This window comes from Hemitrygon akajei, chromosome 21 (assembly GCF_048418815.1).
Source record: "Hemitrygon akajei chromosome 21, sHemAka1.3, whole genome shotgun sequence".
Lineage (NCBI taxonomy): Eukaryota > Metazoa > Chordata > Chondrichthyes > Myliobatiformes > Dasyatidae > Hemitrygon > Hemitrygon akajei.
Genome location: NC_133144.1, coordinates 68,596,738 through 68,622,658, shown reverse-complemented (window position 1 = coordinate 68,622,658; position 25,921 = coordinate 68,596,738). Strand labels below are relative to the sequence as shown.

Below are 25,921 nucleotides of genomic sequence, written 5' to 3'. Positions count from 1 at the left end.
TTCCATTGTTTAAAAAGGGTTCTAGAAGTAAGCCTGGCAATTATAGACCTGTCAGTTTGACATCAGTGGTGGGTAAATTAATGGAAAGTATTCTTAGAGATAGTATTTATAATTATCTGGATAGACAGGATCTGATTAGGAGTAGCCAGCATGGATTTGTGCGTGGAATGTCATGTTTGACAAACCTTATTGAATTTTTTGAAGTAGTTACGAGGAATGTTGACGAGGGTAAGGCAGTGGATGTAGTCTATATGGAGTTCAGCAAGGCCTTTGACAAAGTTCCACATGGAAGGTTAGTTAAGAAGGTTCAGTCATTAGGTATTAATGCTGGAGTAATAAAATGGATTCAACAGTGGCTAGATGGGAGATGCCAGAGAGTAGTGGTGGATAATTGTTTATCGGGATGGAGGCCGGTGACTAGCGGGGTGCCTCAGGGATCTGTTTTGGGCCCAATGTTGTTTGTAATATATATAAATGATCTGGATGATGGGGTGGTAAATTGGATTAGTAAGTATGCCGATGATACTAAGGTAGGAGGTGTTGTGGATAATGAGGTGGGTTTTCAAAGCTTGCAGGGAGATTTATGCCGGTTAGAAGAATGGGCTGAACGTTGGCAGATGGAGTTTAATGCTGAGAAGTGTGAGGTTCTACATTTTGGCAGGAATAATCCAAATAGAACATACAGGGTAAATGGTAGGGCATTGAGGAATGCAGTGGAACAGAGAGATCTAGGAATAACAGTGCATAGTTCCCTGAAGGTGGAGTCTCATGTAGATAGGGTGGTGAAGAAGGCTTTTGGAACGCTGGCCTTTATAAATCAGAGCATTGAGTACAGAAGTTGGGATGTAATGTTAAAATTGTACAAGGCATTGGTAAGGCCAAATTTGGAATATTGTGTACAGTTCTGGTCACCGAATTATAGGAAAGATATCAATAAATTAGAGAGAGTGCAGAGACGATTTACTAGGATGTTACCTGGGTTTCAGCACTTAAGTTACAGAGAAAGGTTGAACAAGTTAGGTCTCTATTCATTGGAGCGTAGAAGGTTGAGGGGGGATTTGATCGAGGTATTTAAAATTTTGAGAGGGATAGATAGAGTTGACGTGAATAGGCTGTTTCCATTGAGAGTAGGGGAGATTCAAACGAGAGGACATGATTTGAGAGTTAGGGGGCAAAAGTTTAAGGGAAACACGAGGGGGTATTTCTTTACTCAGAGAGTGATAGCTGTGTGGAATGAGCTTCCTGTAGAAGTAGTAGAGGCCAGTTCAGTTGTGTCATTTAAGGTAAAATTGGATAGGTATATGGACAGGAAAGGAGTGGAGGGTTATGGGCTGAGTGCGGGTAGGTGGGACTAGGTGAGATTAAGAGTTCGGCACGGACTAGGAGGGCCAGAATGGCCTGTTTCCGTGCTGTGATTGTTATATGGTTATATATGGTTATATGTTGGTCCATTGGTGAAATGGCCACACTAAACCAGCCCCAGCATGTAGGTGATGGGTAGGATGGGAGCGGAGAACAAAGAAAAATAAAATTAATGGAAGATAAGTTTAAAGAGTTGATATCAGCATGAACTGGATGGGCTAAATGGCCTGTTTCCCTGCTGCATCTCTCCGTGACTCACTACGACCTCCTGTCCCTACTATGGTGAGGTCTGTGCATCTCGTGCTCGGTCACATCAGAAGCCTAGGACGGAATCAATGGACCAGCTCAGATAAGGAGAGACTGATTTAAATTGGCTCCTTTGATGCCCTTGAGAATCTAGAGTGGATGAGTTTTCACATTCTTAAACCAAATTGGTTTCAATCTAATCACAAAGACAAAAAACACAGCTGTCAAAACTCTGAAAGGAAAACAATGAATGGTGAAAGTTGTCAGCAGGTCAGGCAGTGTTTGTAGAAGAGAAATAGAATTATTTTAGTACATTTAAAGATATAGAACAGTAATAAGCCCTCCTGGCCCAACGAACCCACATCACCCAATTACACTCATTCACCAATTAACCTACTAACCCGTACATCTTTGGGATGTGGGAGGGATACCAGAGCACTCAGAAGCACTTTGGAATGTGGGAGGAAACCGGAGCACTATGAAACACTTTGGAATGTGGGAAAACCGGAACACTTGGAAACACTTTGGGATTATGGAGGAAACCAGAGCACTTGGAAACACGTTGGAATGTGGGAGGAAACCGGAGCACTATGAAACACTTTGGAATGTGGTAGGAAACCGGAGCACTATGAAACACTTTGGAATGTGGGAGGAAACCAGAGCACTTGGAAACACTTTGGAATGTGGGAGGAACACCAGAGCACTATGAAACACTTTGGAATGTGGGAGGAAACCAGAGCACTATGAAACACTTTGGAATGTGGGAGGAAACCGGAGAACTATGAAACACTTTGGAATGTGGGAGGAAACCAGAGCACTGTGAAACACTTTGGAATGTGGGAGGAAACCAGAGCACTATGAAACACTTTGGAATGTGGGAGGAAACCAGAGCACTATGAAACACTTTGGAATGTGGGAGGAAACCGGAGCACTATGAAACACTTTGGAATGTGGGAGGAAACCGGAGCACTATGAAACACTTTGGAATGTGGGAGGAAACCGGAGCACTATGAAACACTTTGGAATGTGGGAGGAAACCAGAGCACTATGAAACACTTTGGAATGTGGGAGGAAACCGGAGCACTATGAAACACTTTGGAATGTGGGAGGAAACCAGAGCACTTGGAAACACTTTGGAATGTGGGAGGAAACCAGAGCACTATGAAACACTTTGGAATGTGGGAGGAAACCAGAGCACTATGAAACACTTTGGAATGTGGGAGGAAACCGGAGCACTATGAAACACTTTGGAATGTGGGAGGAAACCAGAGCACTATGAAACACTTTGGAATGTGGGAGGAAACCGGAGCACTATGAAACACTTTGGAATGTGGGAGGAAACCGGAGCACTATGAAACACTTTGGAATGTGGGAGGAAACCAGAGCACTATGAAACACTTTGGAATGTGGGAGGAAACCAGAGCACTATGAAACACTTTGGAATGTGGGAGGAAACCAGAGCACTATGAAACACTTTGGAATGTGGGAGGAAACCGGAGCACCATGAAACATTTTGGAATGTGGGAGGAAACCAGAGCACCATGAAACACTTTGGAATGTGGGAGGAAACCGGAGCACTATGAAACACTTTGGAATGTGGGAAAACCGGAACACTTGGAAACACTTTGGGATTATGGAGGAAACCAGAGCACTTGGAAACACGTTGGAATGTGGGAGGAAACCGGAGCACTATGAAACACTTTGGAATGTGGTAGGAAAGCGGAGCACTATGAAACACTTTGGAATGTGGGAGGAAACCAGAGCACTTGGAAACACTTTGGAATGTGGGAGGAACACCAGAGCACTATGAAACACTTTGGAATGTGGGAGGAAACCAGAGCACTATGAAACACTTTGGAATGTGGGAGGAAACCGGAGAACTATGAAACACTTTGGAATGTGGGAGGAAACCAGAGCACTGTGAAACACTTTGGAATGTGGGAGGAAACCAGAGCACTATGAAACACTTTGGAATGTGGGAGGAAACCAGAGCACTATGAAACACTTTGGAATGTGGGAGGAAACCGGAGCACTATGAAACACTTTGGAATGTGGGAGGAAACCGGAGCACTATGAAACACTTTGGAATGTGGGAGGAAACCGGAGCACTATGAAACACTTTGGAATGTGGGAGGAAACCAGAGCACTATGAAACACTTTGGAATGTGGGAGGAAACCAGAGCACTATGAAACACTTTGGAATGTGGGAGGAAACCGGAGCACTATGAAACACTTTGGAATGTGGGAGGAAACCGGAGCACTATGAAACACTTTGGAATGTGGGAGGAAACCGGAGCACTATGAAACACTTTGGAATGTGGGAGGAAACCGGAGCACTATGAAACACTTTGGAATGTGGGAGGAAACCAGAGCACTATGAAACACTTTGGAATGTGGGAGGAAACCGGAGCACTATGAAACACTTTGGAATGTGGGAGGAAACCGGAGCACTATGAAACACTTTGGAATGTGGGAGGAAACCAGAGCACTATGAAACACTTTGGAATGTGGGAGGAAACCAGAGCACTATGAAACACTTTGGAATGTGGGAGGAAACCAGAGCACTATGAAACACTTTGGAATGTGGGAGGAAACCGGAGCACCATGAAACATTTTGGAATGTGGGAGGAAACCAGAGCACCATGAAACACTTTGGAATGTGGGAGGAAACCGGAGCACTATGAAACACTTTGGAATGTGGGAAAACCGGAACACTTGGAAACACTTTGGGATTATGGAGGAAACCAGAGCACTTGGAAACACGTTGGAATGTGGGAGGAAACCGGAGCACTATGAAACACTTTGGAATGTGGTAGGAAAGCGGAGCACTATGAAACACTTTGGAATGTGGGAGGAAACCAGAGCACTTGGAAACACTTTGGAATGTGGGAGGAACACCAGAGCACTATGAAACACTTTGGAATGTGGGAGGAAACCAGAGCACTATGAAACACTTTGGAATGTGGGAGGAAACCGGAGAACTATGAAACACTTTGGAATGTGGGAGGAAACCAGAGCACTGTGAAACACTTTGGAATGTGGGAGGAAACCAGAGCACTATGAAACACTTTGGAATGTGGGAGGAAACCGGAGCACTATGAAACACTTTGGAATGTGGGAGGAAACCAGAGCACTTGGAAACACGTTGGAATGTGGGAGGAAACCGGAGCACTATGAAACACTTTGGAATGTGGGAGGAAACCGGAGCACTATGAAACACTTTGGAATGTGGTAGGAAACCGGAGCACTATGAAACACTTTGGAATGTGGGAGGAAACCAGAGCACTTGGAAACACTTTGGAATGTGGGAGGAACACCAGAGCACTATGAAACACTTTGGAATGTGGGAGGAAACCAGAGCACTATGAAACACTTTGGAATGTGGGAGGAAACCGGAGAACTATGAAACACTTTGGAATGTGGGAGGAAACCAGAGCACTGTGAAACACTTTGGAATGTGGGAGGAAACCAGAGCACTATGAAACACTTTGGAATGTGGGAGGAAACCAGAGCACTATGAAACACTTCGGAATGTGGGAGGAAACCGGAGCACTATGAAACACTTTGGAATGTGGGAGGAAACCGGAGCACTATGAAACACTTTGGAATGTGGGAGGAAACCGGAGCACTATGAAACACTTTGGAATGTGGGAGGAAACCAGAGCACTATGAAACACTTTGGAATGTGGGAGGAAACCGGAGCACTATGAAACACTTTGGAATGTGGGAGGAAACCAGAGCACTTGGAAACACTTTGGAATGTGGGAGGAAACCAGAGCACTATGAAACACTTTGGAATGTGGGAGGAAACCAGAGCACTATGAAACACTTTGGAATGTGGGAGGAAACCGGAGCACTATGAAACACTTTGGAATGTGGGAGGAAACCAGAGCACTATGAAACACTTTGGAATGTGGGAGGAAACCGGAGCACTATGAAACACTTTGGAATGTGGGAGGAAACCGGAGCACTATGAAACACTTTGGAATGTGGGAGGAAACCAGAGCACTATGAAACACTTTGGAATGTGGGAGGAAACCAGAGCACTATGAAACACTTTGGAATGTGGGAGGAAACCAGAGCACTATGAAACACTTTGGAATGTGGGAGGAAACCGGAGCACCATGAAACATTTTGGAATGTGGGAGGAAACCAGAGCACCATGAAACACTTTGGAATGTGGGAGGAAACCGGAGCACTATGAAACACTTTGGAATGTGGGAAAACCGGAACACTTGGAAACACTTTGGGATTATGGAGGAAACCAGAGCACTTGGAAACACGTTGGAATGTGGGAGGAAACCGGAGCACTATGAAACACTTTGGAATGTGGTAGGAAAGCGGAGCACTATGAAACACTTTGGAATGTGGGAGGAAACCAGAGCACTTGGAAACACTTTGGAATGTGGGAGGAACACCAGAGCACTATGAAACACTTTGGAATGTGGGAGGAAACCAGAGCACTATGAAACACTTTGGAATGTGGGAGGAAACCGGAGAACTATGAAACACTTTGGAATGTGGGAGGAAACCAGAGCACTGTGAAACACTTTGGAATGTGGGAGGAAACCAGAGCACTATGAAACACTTTGGAATGTGGGAGGAAACCAGAGCACTATGAAACACTTTGGAATGTGGGAGGAAACCGGAGCACTATGAAACACTTTGGAATGTGGGAGGAAACCGGAGCACTATGAAACACTTTGGAATGTGGGAGGAAACCGGAGCACTATGAAACACTTTGGAATGTGGGAGGAAACCAGAGCACTATGAAACACTTTGGAATGTGGGAGGAAACCGGAGCACTATGAAACACTTTGGAATGTGGGAGGAAACCAGAGCACTTGGAAACACTTTGGAATGTGGGAGGAAACCAGAGCACTATGAAACACTTTGGAATGTGGGAGGAAACCAGAGCACTATGAAACACTTTGGAATGTGGGAGGAAACCGGAGCACTATGAAACACTTTGGAATGTGGGAGGAAACCAGAGCACTATGAAACACTTTGGAATGTGGGAGGAAACCGGAGCACTATGAAACACTTTGGAATGTGGGAGGAAACCGGAGCACTATGAAACACTTTGGAATGTGGGAGGAAACCAGAGCACTATGAAACACTTTGGAATGTGGGAGGAAACCAGAGCACTATGAAACACTTTGGAATGTGGGAGGAAACCAGAGCACTATGAAACACTTTGGAATGTGGGAGGAAACCGGAGCACCATGAAACATTTTGGAATGTGGGAGGAAACCAGAGCACCATGAAACACTTTGGAATGTGGGAGGAAACCGGAGCACTATGAAACACTTTGGAATGTGGGAAAACCGGAACACTTGGAAACACTTTGGGATTATGGAGGAAACCAGAGCACTTGGAAACACGTTGGAATGTGGGAGGAAACCGGAGCACTATGAAACACTTTGGAATGTGGTAGGAAAGCGGAGCACTATGAAACACTTTGGAATGTGGGAGGAAACCAGAGCACTTGGAAACACTTTGGAATGTGGGAGGAACACCAGAGCACTATGAAACACTTTGGAATGTGGGAGGAAACCAGAGCACTATGAAACACTTTGGAATGTGGGAGGAAACCGGAGAACTATGAAACACTTTGGAATGTGGGAGGAAACCAGAGCACTGTGAAACACTTTGGAATGTGGGAGGAAACCAGAGCACTATGAAACACTTTGGAATGTGGGAGGAAACCAGAGCACTATGAAACACTTTGGAATGTGGGAGGAAACCGGAGCACTATGAAACACTTTGGAATGTGGGAGGAAACCGGAGCACTATGAAACACTTTGGAATGTGGGAGGAAACCAGAGCACTATGAAACACTTTGGAATGTGGGAGGAAACCAGAGCACTATGAAACACTTTGGAATGTGGGAGGAAACCGGAGCACTATGAAACACTTTGGAATGTGGGAGGAAACCGGAGCACTATGAAACACTTTGGAATGTGGGAGGAAAACAGAGCACTATGAAACACTTTGGAATGTGGGAGGAAACCGGAGCACTATGAAACACTTTGGAATGTGGGAGGAAACCAGAGCACTTGGAAACACTTTGGAATGTGGGAGGAAACCAGAGCACTATGAAACACTTTGGAATGTGGGAGGAAACCAGAGCACTATGAAACACTTTGGAATGTGGGAGGAAACCGGAGCACTATGAAACACTTTGGAATGTGGGAGGAAACCAGAGCACTATGAAACACTTTGGAATGTGGGAGGAAACCGGAGCACTATGAAACACTTTGGAATGTGGGAGGAAACCGGAGCACTATGAAACACTTTGGAATGTGGGAGGAAACCAGAGCACTATGAAACACTTTGGAATGTGGGAGGAAACCAGAGCACTATGAAACACTTTGGAATGTGGGAGGAAACCAGAGCACTATGAAACACTTTGGAATGTGGGAGGAAACCGGAGCACCATGAAACATTTTGGAATGTGGGAGGAAACCAGAGCACCATGAAACACTTTGGAATGTGGGAGGAAACCGGAGCACTATGAAACACTTTGGAATGTGGGAGGAAACTGGAGCACTATGAAACACTTTGGAATGTGGGAAGAAACCAGAGCACTATGAAACACTTTGGAATGTGGGAGGAAACCAGAGCACTATGAAACACTTTGGAATGTGGGAGGAAACCGGAGCACTAGGAAACACTTTGGAATGTGGGAGGAAACCAGAGCACTATGAAACACTTTGGAATGTGGGAGGAAACCGGAGCACTATGAAACACTTTGGAATGTGGGAGGAAACCAGAGCACTATGAAACACTTTGGAATGTGGGAGGAAACCAGAGCACTATGAAACACTTTGGAATGTGGGAGGAAACCGGAGCACTAGGAAACACTTTGGAATGTGGGAGGAAACCAGAGCACTAGGAAACACTTTGGAATGTGGGAGGAAACCAGAGCACTATGAAACACTTTGGAATGTGGGAGGAAACCGGAGCACTTGGAAACACTTTGGAATGTGGGAGGAAACTGGAGCACAATGAAACACTTTGGAATGTGGGAGGAAACCGGAGCACTATGAAACACTTTGGAATGTGGGAGGAAACCAGAGCACTATGAAACACTTTGGAATGTGGGAGGAAACCGGAGCACTATGAAACACTTTGGAATGTGGGAGGAAACCAGAGCACTATGAAACACTTTGGAATGTGGGAGGAAACCGGAGCACTCGGAAACACTTTGGAATGTGGGAGGAAACCAGAGCACTCGGAAACACTTTGGAATGTGGGAGGAAACCGGAGCACTATGAAACATTTTGGAATGTGGGAGGAAACCAGAGCACTATGAAACACTTTGGAATGTGGGAGGAAACCAGAGCACTATGAAACACTTCGGAATGTGGGAGGAAACCAGAGCACTATGAAACACTTTGGAATGTGGGAGGAAACCGGAGCACTATGAAACACTTTGGAATGTGGGAGGAAACCAGAGCACTATGAAACACTTTGGAATGTGGGAGGAAACCGGAGCACTATGAAACACTTTGGAATGTGGGAGGAAACCAGAGCACTTGGAAACACTTTGGAATGTGGGAGGAAACCAGAGCACTATGAAACACTTTGGAATGTGGGAGGAAACCAGAGCACTTGGAAACACTTTGGAATGTGGGAGGAAACCGGAGCACTCGGAAACACTTTGGAATGTGGGAGGAAACCAGAGCACTTGGAAACACTTTGGAATGTGGGAGGAAACCAGAGCACTATGAAACACTTTGGAATGTGGGAGGAAACCAGAGCACTTGGAAACACTTTGGAATGTGGGAGGAAACCAGAGCAATATGAAACACTTTGGAATGTGGGAGGAAACCAGAGCACTATGAAACACTTTGGAATGTGGGAGGAAACCGGAGCACACGGAAACACTTTGGAATGTGGGAGGAAACCAGAGCACTATGAAACACTTTGGAATGTGGGAGGAAACCAGAGCACTTGGAAACACTTTGGAATGTGGGAGGAAACCAGAGCACTATGAAACACTTTGGAATGTGGGAGGAAACCAGAGCACTATGAAACACTTTGGAATGTGGGAGGAAACCGGAGCACTATGAAACACTTTGGAATGTGGGAGGAAACCAGAGCACTTGGAAACACTTTAGAATGTGGGAGGAAACCGGAGCACTCGGAAACACTTTGGAATGTGGGAGGAAACCGGAGCACTATGAAACACTTTGGAATGTGGGAGGAAACCGGAGCACTATGAAACACTTTGGAATGTGGTAGGAAACCGGAGCACTATGAAACACTTTGGAATGTGGGAGGAAACCAGAGCACTATGAAACACTTTGGAATGTGGGAGGAAACCGGAGCACTATGAAACACTTTGGAATGTGGGAGGAAACCAGAGCACTTGGAAACACTTTGGAATGTGGGAGGAAACCGGAGCACTCGGAAACACTTTGGAATGTGGGAGGAAACCGGAGCACTATGAAACACTTTGGAATGTGGGAGGAAACCGGAGCACTATGAAACACTTTGGAATGTGGTAGGAAACCGGAGCACTATGAAACACTTTGGAATGTGGGAGGAAACCAGAGCACTTGGAAACACTTTGGAATGTGGGAGGAAACCAGAGCACTATGAAACACTTTGGAATGTGGGAGGAAACCGGAGCACTATGAAACACTTTGGAATGTGGGAGGAAACCGGAGCACTCAGAAACACTTTGGAATGTGGGAGGAAACCGGAGCACTATGAAACACTTTGGAATGTGGGAGGAAACCGGAGCACTCGGAAACACTTTGGAATGTGGGAGGAAACCAGAGCACTATGAAACACTTTGTAATGTGGGAGGAAACCGGAGCACTCGGAAACACTTTGGAATGTGGGAGGAAACCGGAGCACTATGAAACACTTTGGAATGTGGGAGGAAACCGGAGCACTCGGAAACACTTTGGAATGTGGGAGGAAACCGGAGCACTATGAAACACTTTGGAATGTGGGAGGAAACCGGAGCACTCGGAAACACTTTGGAATGTGGGAGGAAACCGGAGCACTATGAAACACTTTGGAATGTGAGAGGAAACCGGAGCACTATGAAACACTTTGGAATGTGAGAGGAAACCGGAGCACTTGGAAACACTTTGGAATGTGGGAGGAAACCAGAGCACTATGAAACACTTTGGAATGTGGGAGGAAACCGGAGCACTATGAAACACTTTGGAATGTGGGAGGAAACCGGAGCACTATGAAACACTTTGGAATGTGGGAGGAAACCGGAGCACTCGGAAACACTTTGGAATGTGGGAGGAAACCGGAGCACTATGAAACACTTTGGAATGTGGGAGGAAACCAGAGCACTTGGAAACACTTTGGAATGTGGGAGGAAACCGGAGCACTATGAAACACTTTGGAATGTGGGAGGAAACCGGAGCACTTGGAAACACTTTGGAATGTGGGAGGAAACCGGAGCACTCGGAAACACTTTGGAATGTGGGAGGAAACCGGAGCACTATGAAACACTTTGGAATGTGGGAGGAAACCAGAGCACTTGGAAACACTTTGGAATGTGGGAGGAAACCGGAGCACTATGAAACACTTTGGAATGTGGGAGGAAACCAGAGCACTTGGAAACACTTTGGAATGTGGGAGGAAACCGGAGCACTATGAAACACTTTGGAATGTGGGAGGAAACCGGAGCACTCGGAAACACTTTGGAATGTGGGAGGAAACCAGAGCACTTGGAAACACTTTGGAATGTGGGAGGAAACCGGAGCACTATGAAACACTTTGGAATGTGGGAGGAAACCGGAGCACTATGAAACACTTTGGAATGTGGGAGGAAACCGGAGCACTCGGAAACACTTTGGAATGTGGGAGGAAACCAGAGCACTTGGAAACACTTTGGAATGTGGGAGGAAACCGGAGCACTCGGAAACACTTTGGAATGTGGGAGGAAACCAGAGCACTTGGAAACACTTTGGAATGTGGGAGGAAACCAGAGCACTATGAAACACTTTGGAATGTGGGAGGAAACCGGAGCACTATGAAACACTTTGGAATGTGGGAGGAAACCGGAGCACTCGGAAACACTTTGGAATGTGGGAGGAAACCAGAGCACTTGGAAACACTTTGGAATGTGGGAGGAAACCAGAGCACTTGGAAACACTTTGGAATGTGGGAGGAAACCGGAGCACTCGGAAACACTTTGGAATGTGGGAGGAAACCAGAGCACTTGGAAACACTTTGGAATGTGGGAGGAAACCAGAGCACTATGAAACACTTTGGAATGTGGGAGGAAACCGGAGCACTATGAAACACTTTGGAATGTGGGAGGAAACCAGAGCACTTGGAAACACTTTGGAATGTGGGAGGAAACCGGAGCACTATGAAACACTTTGGAATGTGGGAGGAAACCAGAGCACTTGGAAACACTTTGGAATGTGGGAGGAAACCGGAGCACTATGAAACACTTTGGAATGTGGGAGGAAACCAGAGCACTCGGAAACACTTTGGAATGTGGGAGGAAACCGGAGCACTATGAAACACTTTGGAATGTGGGAGGAAACCAGAGCACTATGAAACACTTTGGAATGTGGGAGGAAACCGGAGCACTATGAAACATTTTGGAATGTGGGAGGAAACCAGAGCACTATGAAACACTTTGGAATGTGGGAGGAAACCAGAGCACTATGAAACACTTTGGAATGTGGGAGGAAACCGGAGCACTATGAAACACTTTGGAATGTGGGAGGAAACCAGAGCACTATGAAACACTTTGGAATGTGGGAGGAAACCGGAGCACTATGAAACACTTTGGAATGTGGGAGGAAACCAGAGCACTATGAAACACTTTGGAATGTGGGAGGAAACCGGAGCACTATGAAACACTTTGGAATGTGGGAGGAAACCAGAGCACTATGAAACACTTTGGAATGTGGGAGGAAACCAGAGCACTATGAAACATTTTGGAATGTGGGAGGAAACCAGAGCACTATGAAACACTTTGGAATGTGGGAGGAAACCGGAGCACTCGGAAACACTTTGGAATGTGGGAGGAAACCGGAGCACTATGAAACACTTTGGAATGTGGGAGGAAACCAGAGCACTATGAAACACTTTGGAATGTGGGAGGAAACCGGAGCACTATGAAACACTTTGGAATGTGGGAGGAAACCAGAGCACTATGAAACACTTTGGAATGTGGGAGGAAACCAGAGCACTATGAAACACTTTGGAATGTGGGAGGAAACCGGAGCACTATGAAACACTTTGGAATGTGGGAGGAAACCGGAGCACTATGAAACACTTTGGAATGTGGGAGGAAACCAGAGCACTATGAAACACTTTGGAATGTGGGAGGAAACCGGAGCACTATGAAACACTTTGGAATGTGGGAGGAAACCGGAGCACCATGAAACATTTTGGAATGTGGGAGGAAACCAGAGCACCATGAAACACTTTGGAATGTGGGAGGAAACCGGAGCACTATGAAACACTTTGGAATGTGGGAGGAAACTGGAGCACTATGAAACACTTTGGAATGTGGGAAGAAACCAGAGCACTATGAAACACTTTGGAATGTGGGAGGAAACCAGAGCACTATGAAACACTTTGGAATGTGGGAGGAAACCGGAGCACTAGGAAACACTTTGGAATGTGGGAGGAAACCAGAGCACTATGAAACACTTTGGAATGTGGGAGGAAACCGGAGCACTATGAAACACTTTGGAATGTGGGAGGAAACCAGAGCACTATGAAACACTTTGGAATGTGGGAGGAAACCAGAGCACTATGAAACACTTTGGAATGTGGGAGGAAACCGGAGCACTAGGAAACACTTTGGAATGTGGGAGGAAACCAGAGCACTAGGAAACACTTTGGAATGTGGGAGGAAACCAGAGCACTATGAAACACTTTGGAATGTGGGAGGAAACCGGAGCACTATGAAACACTTTGGAATGTGGGAGGAAACCGGAGCACTATGAAACACTTTGGAATGTGGGAGGAAACCAGAGCACTATGAAACACTTTGGAATGTGGGAGGAAACCGGAGCACTATGAAACACTTTGGAATGTGGGAGGAAACCGGAGCACTATGAAACACTTTGGAATGTGGGAGGAAACCGGAGCACTATGAAACACTTTGGAATGTGGGAGGAAACCAGAGCACTATGAAACACTTTGGAATGTGGGAGGAAACCGGAGCACTATGAAACACTTTGGAATGTGGGAGGAAACCAGAGCACTTGGAAACACTTTGGAATGTGGGAGGAAACCAGAGCACTATGAAACACTTTGGAATGTGGGAGGAAACCAGAGCACTATGAAACACTTTGGAATGTGGGTGGAAACCGGAGCACTATGAAACACTTTGGAATGTGGGAGGAAACCGGAGCACTATGAAACACTTTGGAATGTGGGAGGAAACCGGAGCACTATGAAACACTTTGGAATGTGGGAGGAAACCAGAGCACTATGAAACACTTTGGAATGTGGGAGGAAACCAGAGCACTATGAAACACTTTGGAAGGTGGGAGGAAACCAGAGCACTATGAAACACTTTGGAATGTGGGAGGAAACCGGAGCACCATGAAACATTTTGGAATGTGGGAGGAAACCAGAGCACCATGAAACACTTTGGAATGTGGGAGGAAACCGGAGCACTATGAAACACTTTGGAATGTGGGAGGAAACTGGAGCACTATGAAACACTTTGGAATGTGGGAAGAAACCAGAGCACTATGAAACACTTTGGAATGTGGGAGGAAACCAGAGCACTATGAAACACTTTGGAATGTGGGAGGAAACCGGAGCACTAGGAAACACTTTGGAATGTGGGAGGAAACCAGAGCACTATGAAACACTTTGGAATGTGGGAGGAAACCGGAGCACTATGAAACACTTTGGAATGTGGGAGGAAACCAGAGCACTATGAAACACTTTGGAATGTGGGAGGAAACCAGAGCACTATGAAACACTTTGGAATGTGGGAGGAAACCGGAGCACTAGGAAACACTTTGGAATGTGGGAGGAAACCAGAGCACTAGGAAACACTTTGGAATGTGGGAGGAAACCAGAGCACTATGAAACACTTTGGAATGTGGGAGGAAACCGGAGCACTTGGAAACACTTTGGAATGTGGGAGGAAACTGGAGCACCATGAAACATTTTGGAATGTGGGAGGAAACCAGAGCACTATGAAACACTTTGGAATGTGGGAGGAAACCGGAGCACTATGAAACACTTTGGAATGTGGGAGGAAACCAGAGCACTATGAAACACTTTGGAATGTGGGAGGAAACCGGAGCACTCGGAAACACTTTGGAATGTGGGAGGAAACCAGAGCACTCGGAAACACTTTGGAATGTGGGAGGAAACCGGAGCACTATGAAACATTTTGGAATGTGGGAGGAAACCAGAGCACTATGAAACACTTTGGAATGTGGGAGGAAACCAGAGCACTATGAAACACTTCGGAATGTGGGAGGAAACCAGAGCACTATGAAACACTTTGGAATGTGGGAGGAAACCGGAGCACTATGAAACACTTTGGAATGTGGGAGGAAACCAGAGCACTATGAAACACTTTGGAATGTGGGAGGAAACCGGAGCACTATGAAACACTTTGGAATGTGGGAGGAAACCAGAGCACTTGGAAACACTTTGGAATGTGGGAGGAAACCAGAGCACTATGAAACACTTTGGAATGTGGGAGGAAACCAGAGCACTTGGAAACACTTTGGAATGTGGGAGGAAACCGGAGCACTCGGAAACACTTTGGAATGTGGGAGGAAACCAGAGCACTTGGAAACACTTTGGAATGTGGGAGGAAACCAGAGCACTATGAAACACTTTGGAATGTGGGAGGAAACCAGAGCACTTGGAAACACTTTGGAATGTGGGAGGAAACCAGAGCACTATGAAACACTTTGGAATGTGGGAGGAAACCGGAGCACCATGAAACACTTTGGAATGTGGGAGGAAACCGGAGCACTATGAAACACTTTGGAATGTGGGAGGAAACCCGAGCACTATGAAACACTTTGGAATGTGGGAGGAAACCAGAGCACTATGAAACACTTTGGAATGTGGGAGGAAACCGGAGCACCATGAAACACTTTGGAATGTGGGAGGAAACCGGAGCACTATGAAACACTTTGGAATGTGGGAGGAAACTGGAGCACTATGAAACACTTTGGAATGTGGGAGGAAACCAGAGCACTCGGAAACACTTTGGAATGTGGGAGGAAACCAGAGCACTATGAAACACTTTGGAATGTGGGAGGAAACCAGAGCACTTGGAAACACTTTGGAATGTGGGAGGAAACCAGAGCACTATGAAACACTTTGGAATGTGGGAGGAAATCAGAGCACTATGAAACACTTTGGAATGTGGGAGGAAACCGGAGCACTATGAAACACTTTGGAATGTGGGAGGAAACCAGAGCACTTGGAAACACTTTGGAATGTGGGAGGAAACCGGAGCACTCGGAAACACTTTGGAATGTGGGAGGAAACCGGAGCACTATGAAACACTTTGGAATGTGGGAGGAAACCGGAGCACTATGAAACACTTTGGAATGTGGTAGGAAACCGGAGCACTATGAAACACTTTGGAATGTGGGAGGAAACCAGAGCACTATGAAACACTTTGGAATGTGGGAGGAAACCGGAGCACTATGAAACACTTTGGAATGTGGGAGGAAACCAGAGCACTTGGAAACACTTTGGAATGTGGGAGGAAACCGGAGCACTCGGAAACACTTTGGAATGTGGGAGGAAACCGGAGCACTATGAAACACTTTGGAATGTGGGAGGAAACCGGAGCACTATGAAACACTTTGGAATGTGGTAGGAAACCGGAGCACTATGAAACACTTTGGAATGTGGGAGGAAACCAGAGCACTTGGAAACACTTTGGAATGTGGGAGGAAACCAGAGCACTATGAAACACTTTGGAATGTGGGAGGAAACCGGAGCACTATGAAACACTTTGGAATGTGGGAGGAAACCGGAGCACTTGGAAACACTTTGGAATGTGGGAGGAAACCGGAGCACTATGAAACACTTTGGAATGTGGGAGGAAACCGGAGCACTTGGAAACACTTTGGAATGTGGGAGGAAACCAGAGCACTATGAAACACTTTGGAATGTGGGAGGAAACCGGAGCACTATGAAACACTTTGGAATGTGGGAGGAAACCGGAGCACTCGGAAACACTTTGGAATGTGGGAGGAAACCGGAGCACTATGAAACACTTTGGAATGTGGGAGGAAACCGGAGCACTCGGAAACACTTTGGAATGTGGGAGGAAACCAGAGCACTATGAAACACTTTGGAATGTGGGAGGAAACCGGAGCACTCGGAAACACTTTGGAATGTGGGAGGAAACCGGAGCACTATGAAACACTTTGGAATGTGGGAGGAAACCGGAGCACTCGGAAACACTTTGGAATGTGGGAGGAAACCGGAGCACTATGAAACACTTTGGAATGTGGGAGGAAACCGGAGCACTCGGAAACACTTTGGAATGTGGGAGGAAACCGGAGCACTATGAAACACTTTGGAATGTGGGAGGAAACCGGAGCACTATGAAACACTTTGGAATGTGAGAGGAAACCGGAGCACTATGAAACACTTTGGAATGTGAGAGGAAACCGGAGCACTTGGAAACACTTTGGAATGTGGGAGGAAACCGGAGCACTATGAAACACTTTGGAATGTGGGAGGAAACCGGAGCACTATGAAACACTTTGGAATGTGGGAGGAAACCGGAGCACTCGGAAACACTTTGGAATGTGGGAGGAAACCGGAGCACTATGAAACACTTTGGAATGTGGGAGGAAACCAGAGCACTATGAAACACTTTGGAATGTGGGAGGAAACCGGAGCACTATGAAACACTTTGGAATGTGGGAGGAAACCAGAGCACTTGGAAACACTTTGGAATGTGGGAGGAAACCGGAGCACTATGAAACACTTTGGAATGTGGGAGGAAACCGGAGCACTCAGAAACACTTTGGAATGTGGGAGGAAACCAGAGCACTCGGAAACACTTTGGAATGTGGGAGGAAACCGGAGCACTATGAAACACTTTGGAATGTGGGAGGAAACCGGAGCACTCGGAAACACTTTGGAATGTGGGAGGAAACCGGAGCACTATGAAACACTTTGGAATGTGGGAGGAAACCAGAGCACTTGGAAACACTTTGGAATGTGGGAGGAAACCGGAGCACTATGAAACACTTTGGAATGTGGGAGGAAACCAGAGCACTTGGAAACACTTTGGAATGTGGGAGGAAACCGGAGCACTCGGAAACACTTTGGAATGTGGGAGGAAACCGGAGCACTATGAAACACTTTGGAATGTGGGAGGAAACCAGAGCACTTGGAAACACTTTGGAATGTGGGAGGAAACCGGAGCACTATGAAACACTTTGGAATGTGGGAGGAAACCAGAGCACTTGGAAACACTTTGGAATGTGGGAGGAAACCGGAGCACTATGAAACACTTTGGAATGTGGGAGGAAACCGGAGCACTCGGAAACACTTTGGAATGTGGGAGGAAACCAGAGCACTTGGAAACACTTTGGAATGTGGGAGGAAACCGGAGCACTATGAAACACTTTGGAATGTGGGAGGAAACCGGAGCACTATGAAACACTTTGGAATGTGGGAGGAAACCGGAGCACTCGGAAACACTTTGGAATGTGGGAGGAAACCAGAGCACTTGGAAACACTTTGGAATGTGGGAGGAAACCGGAGCACTCGGAAACACTTTGGAATGTGGGAGGAAACCAGAGCACTTGGAAACACTTTGGAATGTGGGAGGAAACCAGAGCACTATGAAACACTTTGGAATGTGGGAGGAAACCGGAGCACTATGAAACACTTTGGAATGTGGGAGGAAACCGGAGCACTCGGAAACACTTTGGAATGTGGGAGGAAACCAGAGCACTTGGAAACACTTTGGAATGTGGGAGGAAACCAGAGCACTTGGAAACACTTTGGAATGTGGGAGGAAACCGGAGCACTCGGAAACACTTTGGAATGTGGGAGGAAACCAGAGCACTTGGAAACACTTTGGAATGTGGGAGGAAACCAGAGCACTATGAAACACTTTGGAATGTGGGAGGAAACCGGAGCACTATGAAACACTTTGGAATGTGGGAGGAAACCAGAGCACTTGGAAACACTTTGGAATGTGGGAGGAAACCGGAGCACTATGAAACACTTTGGAATGTGGGAGGAAACCAGAGCACTTGGAAACACTTTGGAATGTGGGAGGAAACCGGAGCACTATGAAACACTTTGGAATGTGGGAGGAAACCAGAGCACTCGGAAACACTTTGGTATGTGGGAGGAAACCGGAGCACTATGAAACACTTTGGAATGTGGGAGGAAACCAGAGCACTCGGAAACACTTTGGAATGTGGGAGGAAACCGGAGCACTATGAAACATTTTGGGATGTGGGAGGAAACCAGAGCACTATGAAACACTTTGGAATGTGGGAGGAAACCAGAGCACTATGAAACACTTTGGAATGTGGGAGGAAACCGGAGCACTATGAAACACTTTGGAATGTGGGAGGAAACCAGAGCACTATGAAACACTTTGGAATGTGGGAGGAAACCGGAGCACTATGAAACACTTTGGAATGTGGGAGGAAACCAGAGCACTATGAAACACTTTGGAATGTGGGAGGAAACCGGAGCACTCGGAAACACTTTGGAATGTGGGAGGAAACCGGAGCACTATGAAACACTTTGGAATGTGGGAGGAAACCGGAGCACTCGGAAACACTTTGGAATGTGGGAGGAAACCGGAGCACTATGAAACACTTTGGAATGTGAGAGGAAACCGGAGCACTATGAAACACTTTGGAATGTGAGAGGAAACCGGAGCACTTGGAAACACTTTGGAATGTGGGAGGAAACCAGAGCACTATGAAACACTTTGGAATGTGGGAGGAAACCGGAGCACTATGAAACACTTTGGAATGTGGGAGGAAACCGGAGCACTATGAAACACTTTGGAATGTGGGAGGAAACCGGAGCACTCGGAAACACTTTGGAATGTGGGAGGAAACCGGAGCACTATGAAACACTTTGGAATGTGGGAGGAAACCAGAGCACTTGGAAACACTTTGGAATGTGGGAGGAAACCGGAGCACTATGAAACACTTTGGAATGTGGGAGGAAACCGGAGCACTTGGAAACACTTTGGAATGTGGGAGGAAACCGGAGCACTCGGAAACACTTTGGAATGTGGGAGGAAACCGGAGCACTATGAAACACTTTGGAATGTGGGAGGAAACCAGAGCACTTGGAAACACTTTGGAATGTGGGAGGAAACCGGAGCACTATGAAACACTTTGGAATGTGGGAGGAAACCAGAGCACTTGGAAACACTTTGGAATGTGGGAGGAAACCGGAGCACTATGAAACACTTTGGAATGTGGGAGGAAACCGGACCACTCGGAAACACTTTGGAATGTGGGAGGAAACCAGAGCACTTGGAAACACTTTGGAATGTGGGAGGAAACCGGAGCACTATGAAACACTTTGGAATGTGGGAGGAAACCGGAGCACTATGAAACACTTTGGAATGTGGGAGGAAACCGGAGCACTCGGAAACACTTTGGAATGTGGGAGGAAACCAGAGCACTTGGAAACACTTTGGAATGTGGGAGGAAACCGGAGCACTCGGAAACACTTTGGAATGTGGGAGGAAACCAGAGCACTTGGAAACACTTTGGAATGTGGGAGGAAACCAGAGCACTATGAAACACTTTGGAATGTGGGAGGAAACCGGAGCACTATGAAACACTTTGGAATGTGGGAGGAAACCGGAGCACTCGGAAACACTTTGGAATGTGGGAGGAAACCAGAGCACTTGGAAACACTTTGGAATGTGGGAGGAAACCAGAGCACTATGAAACACTTTGGAATGTGGGAGGAAACCGGAGCACTATGAAACACTTTGGAATGTGGGAGGAAACCAGAGCACTATGAAACACTTTGGAATGTGGGAGGAAACCGGAGCACTCGGAAACACTTTGGAATGTGGGAGGAAACCGGAGCACTATGAAACACTTTGGAATGTGGGAGGAAACCGGAGCACTCGGAAACACTTTGGAATGTGGGAGGAAACCGGAGCACTATGAAACACTTTGGAATGTGAGAGGAAACCGGAGCACTATGAAACACTTTGGAATGTGAGAGGAAACCGGAGCACTTGGAAACACTTTGGAATGTGGGAGGAAACCAGAGCACTATGAAACACTTTGGAATGTGGGAGGAAACCGGAGCACTATGAAACACTTTGGAATGTGGGAGGAAACCGGAGCACTATGAAACACTTTGGAATGTGGGAGGAAACCGGAGCACTCGGAAACACTTTGGAATGTGGGAGGAAACCGGAGCACTATGAAACACTTTGGAATGTGGGAGGAAACCAGAGCACTTGGAAACACTTTGGAATGTGGGAGGAAACCGGAGCACTCGGAAACACTTTGGAATGTGGGAGGAAACCGGAGCACTATGAAACACTTTGGAATGTGGGAGGAAACCAGAGCACTTGGAAACACTTTGGAATGTGGGAGGAAACCGGAGCACTATGAAACACTTTGGAATGTGGGAGGAAACCAGAGCACTTGGAAACACTTTGGAATGTGGGAGGAAACCGGAGCACTATGAAACACTTTGGAATGTGGGAGGAAACCGGACCACTCGGAAACACTTTGGAATGTGGGAGGAAACCGGAGCACTATGAAACACTTTGGAATGTGGGAGGAAACCAGAGCACTATGAAACACTTTGGAATGTGGGAGGAAACCGGAGCACTCGGAAACACTTTGGAATGTGGGAGGAAACCGGAGCACTATGAAACACTTTGGAATGTGGGAGGAAACCGGAGCACTCGGAAACACTTTGGAATGTGGGAGGAAACCGGAGCACTATGAAACACTTTGGAATGTGAGAGGAAACCGGAGCACTATGAAACACTTTGGAATGTGAGAGGAAACCGGAGCACTTGGAAACACTTTGGAATGTGGGAGGAAACCAGAGCACTATGAAACACTTTGGAATGTGGGAGGAAACCGGAGCACTATGAAACACTTTGGAATGTGGGAGGAAACCAGAGCACTATGAAACACTTTGGAATGTGGGAGGAAACCGGAGCACTATGAAACATTTTGGAATGTGGGAGGAAACCAGAGCACTATGAAACACTTTGGAATGTGGGAGGAAACCAGAGCACTATGAAACACTTTGGAATGTGGGAGGAAACCGGAGCACTATGAAACACTTTGGAATGTGGGAGGAAACCAGAGCACTATGAAACACTTTGGAATGTGGGAGGAAACCGGAGCACTATGAAACACTTTGGAATGTGGGAGGAAACCGGAGCACTCGGAAACACTTTGGAATGTGGGAGGAAACCGGAGCACTATGAAACACTTTGGAATGTGAGAGGAAACCGGAGCACTATGAAACACTTTGGAATGTGAGAGGAAACCGGAGCACTTGGAAACACTTTGGAATGTGGGAGGAAACCAGAGCACTATGAAACACTTTGGAATGTGGGAGGAAACCGGAGCACTATGAAACACTTTGGAATGTGGGAGGAAACCGGAGCACTATGAAACACTTTGGAATGTGGGAGGAAACCGGAGCACTCGGAAACACTTTGGAATGTGGGAGGAAACCGGAGCACTATGAAACACTTTGGAATGTGGGAGGAAACCAGAGCACTTGGAAACACTTTGGAATGTGGGAGGAAACCGGAGCACTATGAAACACTTTGGAATGTGGGAGGAAACCGGAGCACTTGGAAACACTTTGGAATGTGGGAGGAAACCGGAGCACTCGGAAACACTTTGGAATGTGGGAGGAAACCGGAGCACTATGAAACACTTTGGAATGTGGGAGGAAACCAGAGCACTTGGAAACACTTTGGAATGTGGGAGGAAACCGGAGCACTATGAAACACTTTGGAATGTGGGAGGAAACCAGAGCACTTGGAAACACTTTGGAATGTGGGAGGAAACCGGAGCACTATGAAACACTTTGGAATGTGGGAGGAAACCGGACCACTCGGAAACACTTTGGAATGTGGGAGGAAACCAGAGCACTTGGAAACACTTTGGAATGTGGGAGGAAACCGGAGCACTATGAAACACTTTGGAATGTGGGAGGAAACCGGAGCACTATGAAACACTTTGGAATGTGGGAGGAAACCGGAGCACTCGGAAACACTTTGGAATGTGGGAGGAAACCAGAGCACTTGCAAACACTTTGGAATGTGGGAGGAAACCGGAGCACTCGGAAACACTTTGGAATGTGGGAGGAAACCAGAGCACTTGGAAACACTTTGGAATGTGGGAGGAAACCAGAGCACTATGAAACACTTTGGAATGTGGGAGGAAACCGGAGCACTATGAAACACTTTGGAATGTGGGAGGAAACCGGAGCACTCGGAAACACTTTGGAATGTGGGAGGAAACCAGAGCACTTGGAAACACTTTGGAATGTGGGAGGAAACCAGAGCACTTGGAAACACTTTGGAATGTGGGAGGAAACCGGAGCACTCGGAAACACTTTGGAATGTGGGAGGAAACCAGAGCACTTGGAAACACTTTGGAATGTGGGAGGAAACCAGAGCACTATGAAACACTTTGGAATGTGGGAGGAAACCGGAGCACTATGAAACACTTTGGAATGTGGGAGGAAACCAGAGCACTTGGAAACACTTTGGAATGTGGGAGGAAACCGGAGCACTATGAAACACTTTGGAATGTGGGAGGAAACCAGAGCACTTGGAAACACTTTGGAATGTGGGAGGAAACCGGAGCACTATGAAACACTTTGGAATGTGGGAGGAAACCAGAGCACTCGGAAACACTTTGGAATGTGGGAGGAAACCGGAGCACTATGAAACACTTTGGAATGTGGGAGGAAACCAGAGCACTATGAAACACTTTGGAATGTGGGAGGAAACCGGAGCACTATGAAACATTTTGGAATGTGGGAGGAAACCAGAGCACTATGAAACACTTTGGAATGTGGGAGGAAACCAGAGCACTATGAAACACTTTGGAATGTGGGAGGAAACCGGAGCACTATGAAACACTTTGGAATGTGGGAGGAAACCAGAGCACTATGAAACACTTTGGAATGTGGGAGGAAACCGGAGCACTATGAAACACTTTGGAATGTGGGAGGAAACCAGAGCACTATGAAACACTTTGGAATGTGGGAGGAAACCGGAGCACTATGAAACACTTTGGAATGTGGGAGGAAACCAGAGCACTATGAAACACTTTGGAATGTGGGAGGAAACCAGAGCACTATGAAACATTTTGGAATGTGGGAGGAAACCAGAGCACTATGAAACACTTTGGAATGTGGGAGGAAACTGGAGCACTCGGAAACACTTTGGAATGTGGGAGGAAACCGGAGCACTATGAAACACTTTGGAATGTGGGAGGAAACCAGAGCACTATGAAACACTTTGGAATGTGGGAGGAAACCGGAGCACTATGAAACACTTTGGAATGTGGGAGGAAACCAGAGCACTATGAAACACTTTGGAATGTGGGAGGAAACCGGAGCACTATGAAACACTTTGGAATGTGGGAGGAAACCGGAGCACTATGAAACACTTTGGAATGTGGGAGGAAACCAGAGCACTATGAAACACTTTGGAATGTGGGAGGAAACCGGAGCACTATGAAACACTTTGGAATGTGGGAGGAAACCGGAGCACCATGAAACATTTTGGAATGTGGGAGGAAACCAGAGCACCATGAAACACTTTGGAATGTGGGAGGAAACCGGAGCACTATGAAACACTTTGGAATGTGGGAGGAAACTGGAGCACTATGAAACACTTTGGAATGTGGGAAGAAACCAGAGCACTATGAAACACTTTGGAATGTGGGAGGAAACCAGAGCACTATGAAACACTTTGGAATGTGGGAGGAAACCGGAGCACTAGGAAACACTTTGGAATGTGGGAGGAAACCAGAGCACTATGAAACACTTTGGAATGTGGGAGGAAACCGGAGCACTATGAAACACTTTGGAATGTGGGAGGAAACCAGAGCACTATGAAACACTTTGGAATGTGGGAGGAAACCAGAGCACTATGAAACACTTTGGAATGTGGGAGGAAACCGGAGCACTAGGAAACACTTTGGAATGTGGGAGGAAACCAGAGCACTAGGAAACACTTTGGAATGTGGGAGGAAACCAGAGCACTATGAAACACTTTGGAATGTGGGAGGAAACCGGAGCACTATGAAACACTTTGGAATGTGGGAGGAAACCGGAGCACTATGAAACACTTTGGAATGTGGGAGGAAACCAGAGCACTATGAAACACTTTGGAATGTGGGAGGAAACCGGAGCACTATGAAACACTTTGGAATGTGGGAGGAAACCGGAGCACTATGAAACACTTTGGAATGTGGGAGGAAACCGGAGCACTATGAAACACTTTGGAATGTGGGAGGAAACCAGAGCACTATGAAACACTTTGGAATGTGGGAGGAAACCGGAGCACTATGAAACACTTTGGAATGTGGGAGGAAACCAGAGCACTTGGAAACACTTTGGAATGTGGGAGGAAACCAGAGCACTATGAAACACTTTGGAATGTGGGAGGAAACCAGAGCACTATGAAACACTTTGGAATGTGGGAGGAAACCGGAGCACTATGAAACACTTTGGAATGTGGGAGGAAACCGGAGCACTATGAAACACTTTGGAATGTGGGAGGAAACCGGAGCACTATGAAACACTTTGGAATGTGGGAGGAAACCAGAGCACTATGAAACACTTTGGAATGTGGGAGGAAACCAGAGCACTATGAAACACTTTGGAATGTGGGAGGAAACCGGAGCACTATGAAACACTTTGGAATGTGGGAGGAAACCGGAGCACTATGAAACACTTTGGAATGTGGGAGGAAACCAGAGCACTATGAAACACTTTGGAATGTGGGAGGAAACCAGAGCACTATGAAACACTTTGGAAGGTGGGAGGAAACCAGAGCACTATGAAACACTTTGGAATGTGGGAGGAAACCGGAGCACCATGAAACATTTTGGAATGTGGGAGGAAACCAGAGCACCATGAAACACTTTGGAATGTGGGAGGAAACCGGAGCACTATGAAACACTTTGGAATGTGGGAGGAAACCAGAGCACCATGAAACACTTTGGAATGTGGGAGGAAACCAGAGCACTATGAAACACTTTGGAATGTGGGAGGAAACCGGAGCACTAGGAAACACTTTGGAATGTGGGAGGAAACCAGAGCACTATGAAACACTTTG

General features: G+C 46.6%; 2 long non-coding RNA genes across 2 annotated transcripts in view; both read right to left on the bottom strand.

The window, feature by feature from the left end:
* The window catches only part of LOC140714501 (uncharacterized), a 78,868-nt gene that overhangs the window by 36,641 nt on the left and 16,306 nt on the right, over window positions 1-25,921 (bottom strand). The window lies entirely within an intron of this gene.
* Window positions 1-25,921, bottom strand: part of LOC140714500 (uncharacterized) — a 44,256-nt gene that overhangs the window by 3,151 nt on the left and 15,184 nt on the right. The window lies entirely within an intron of this gene.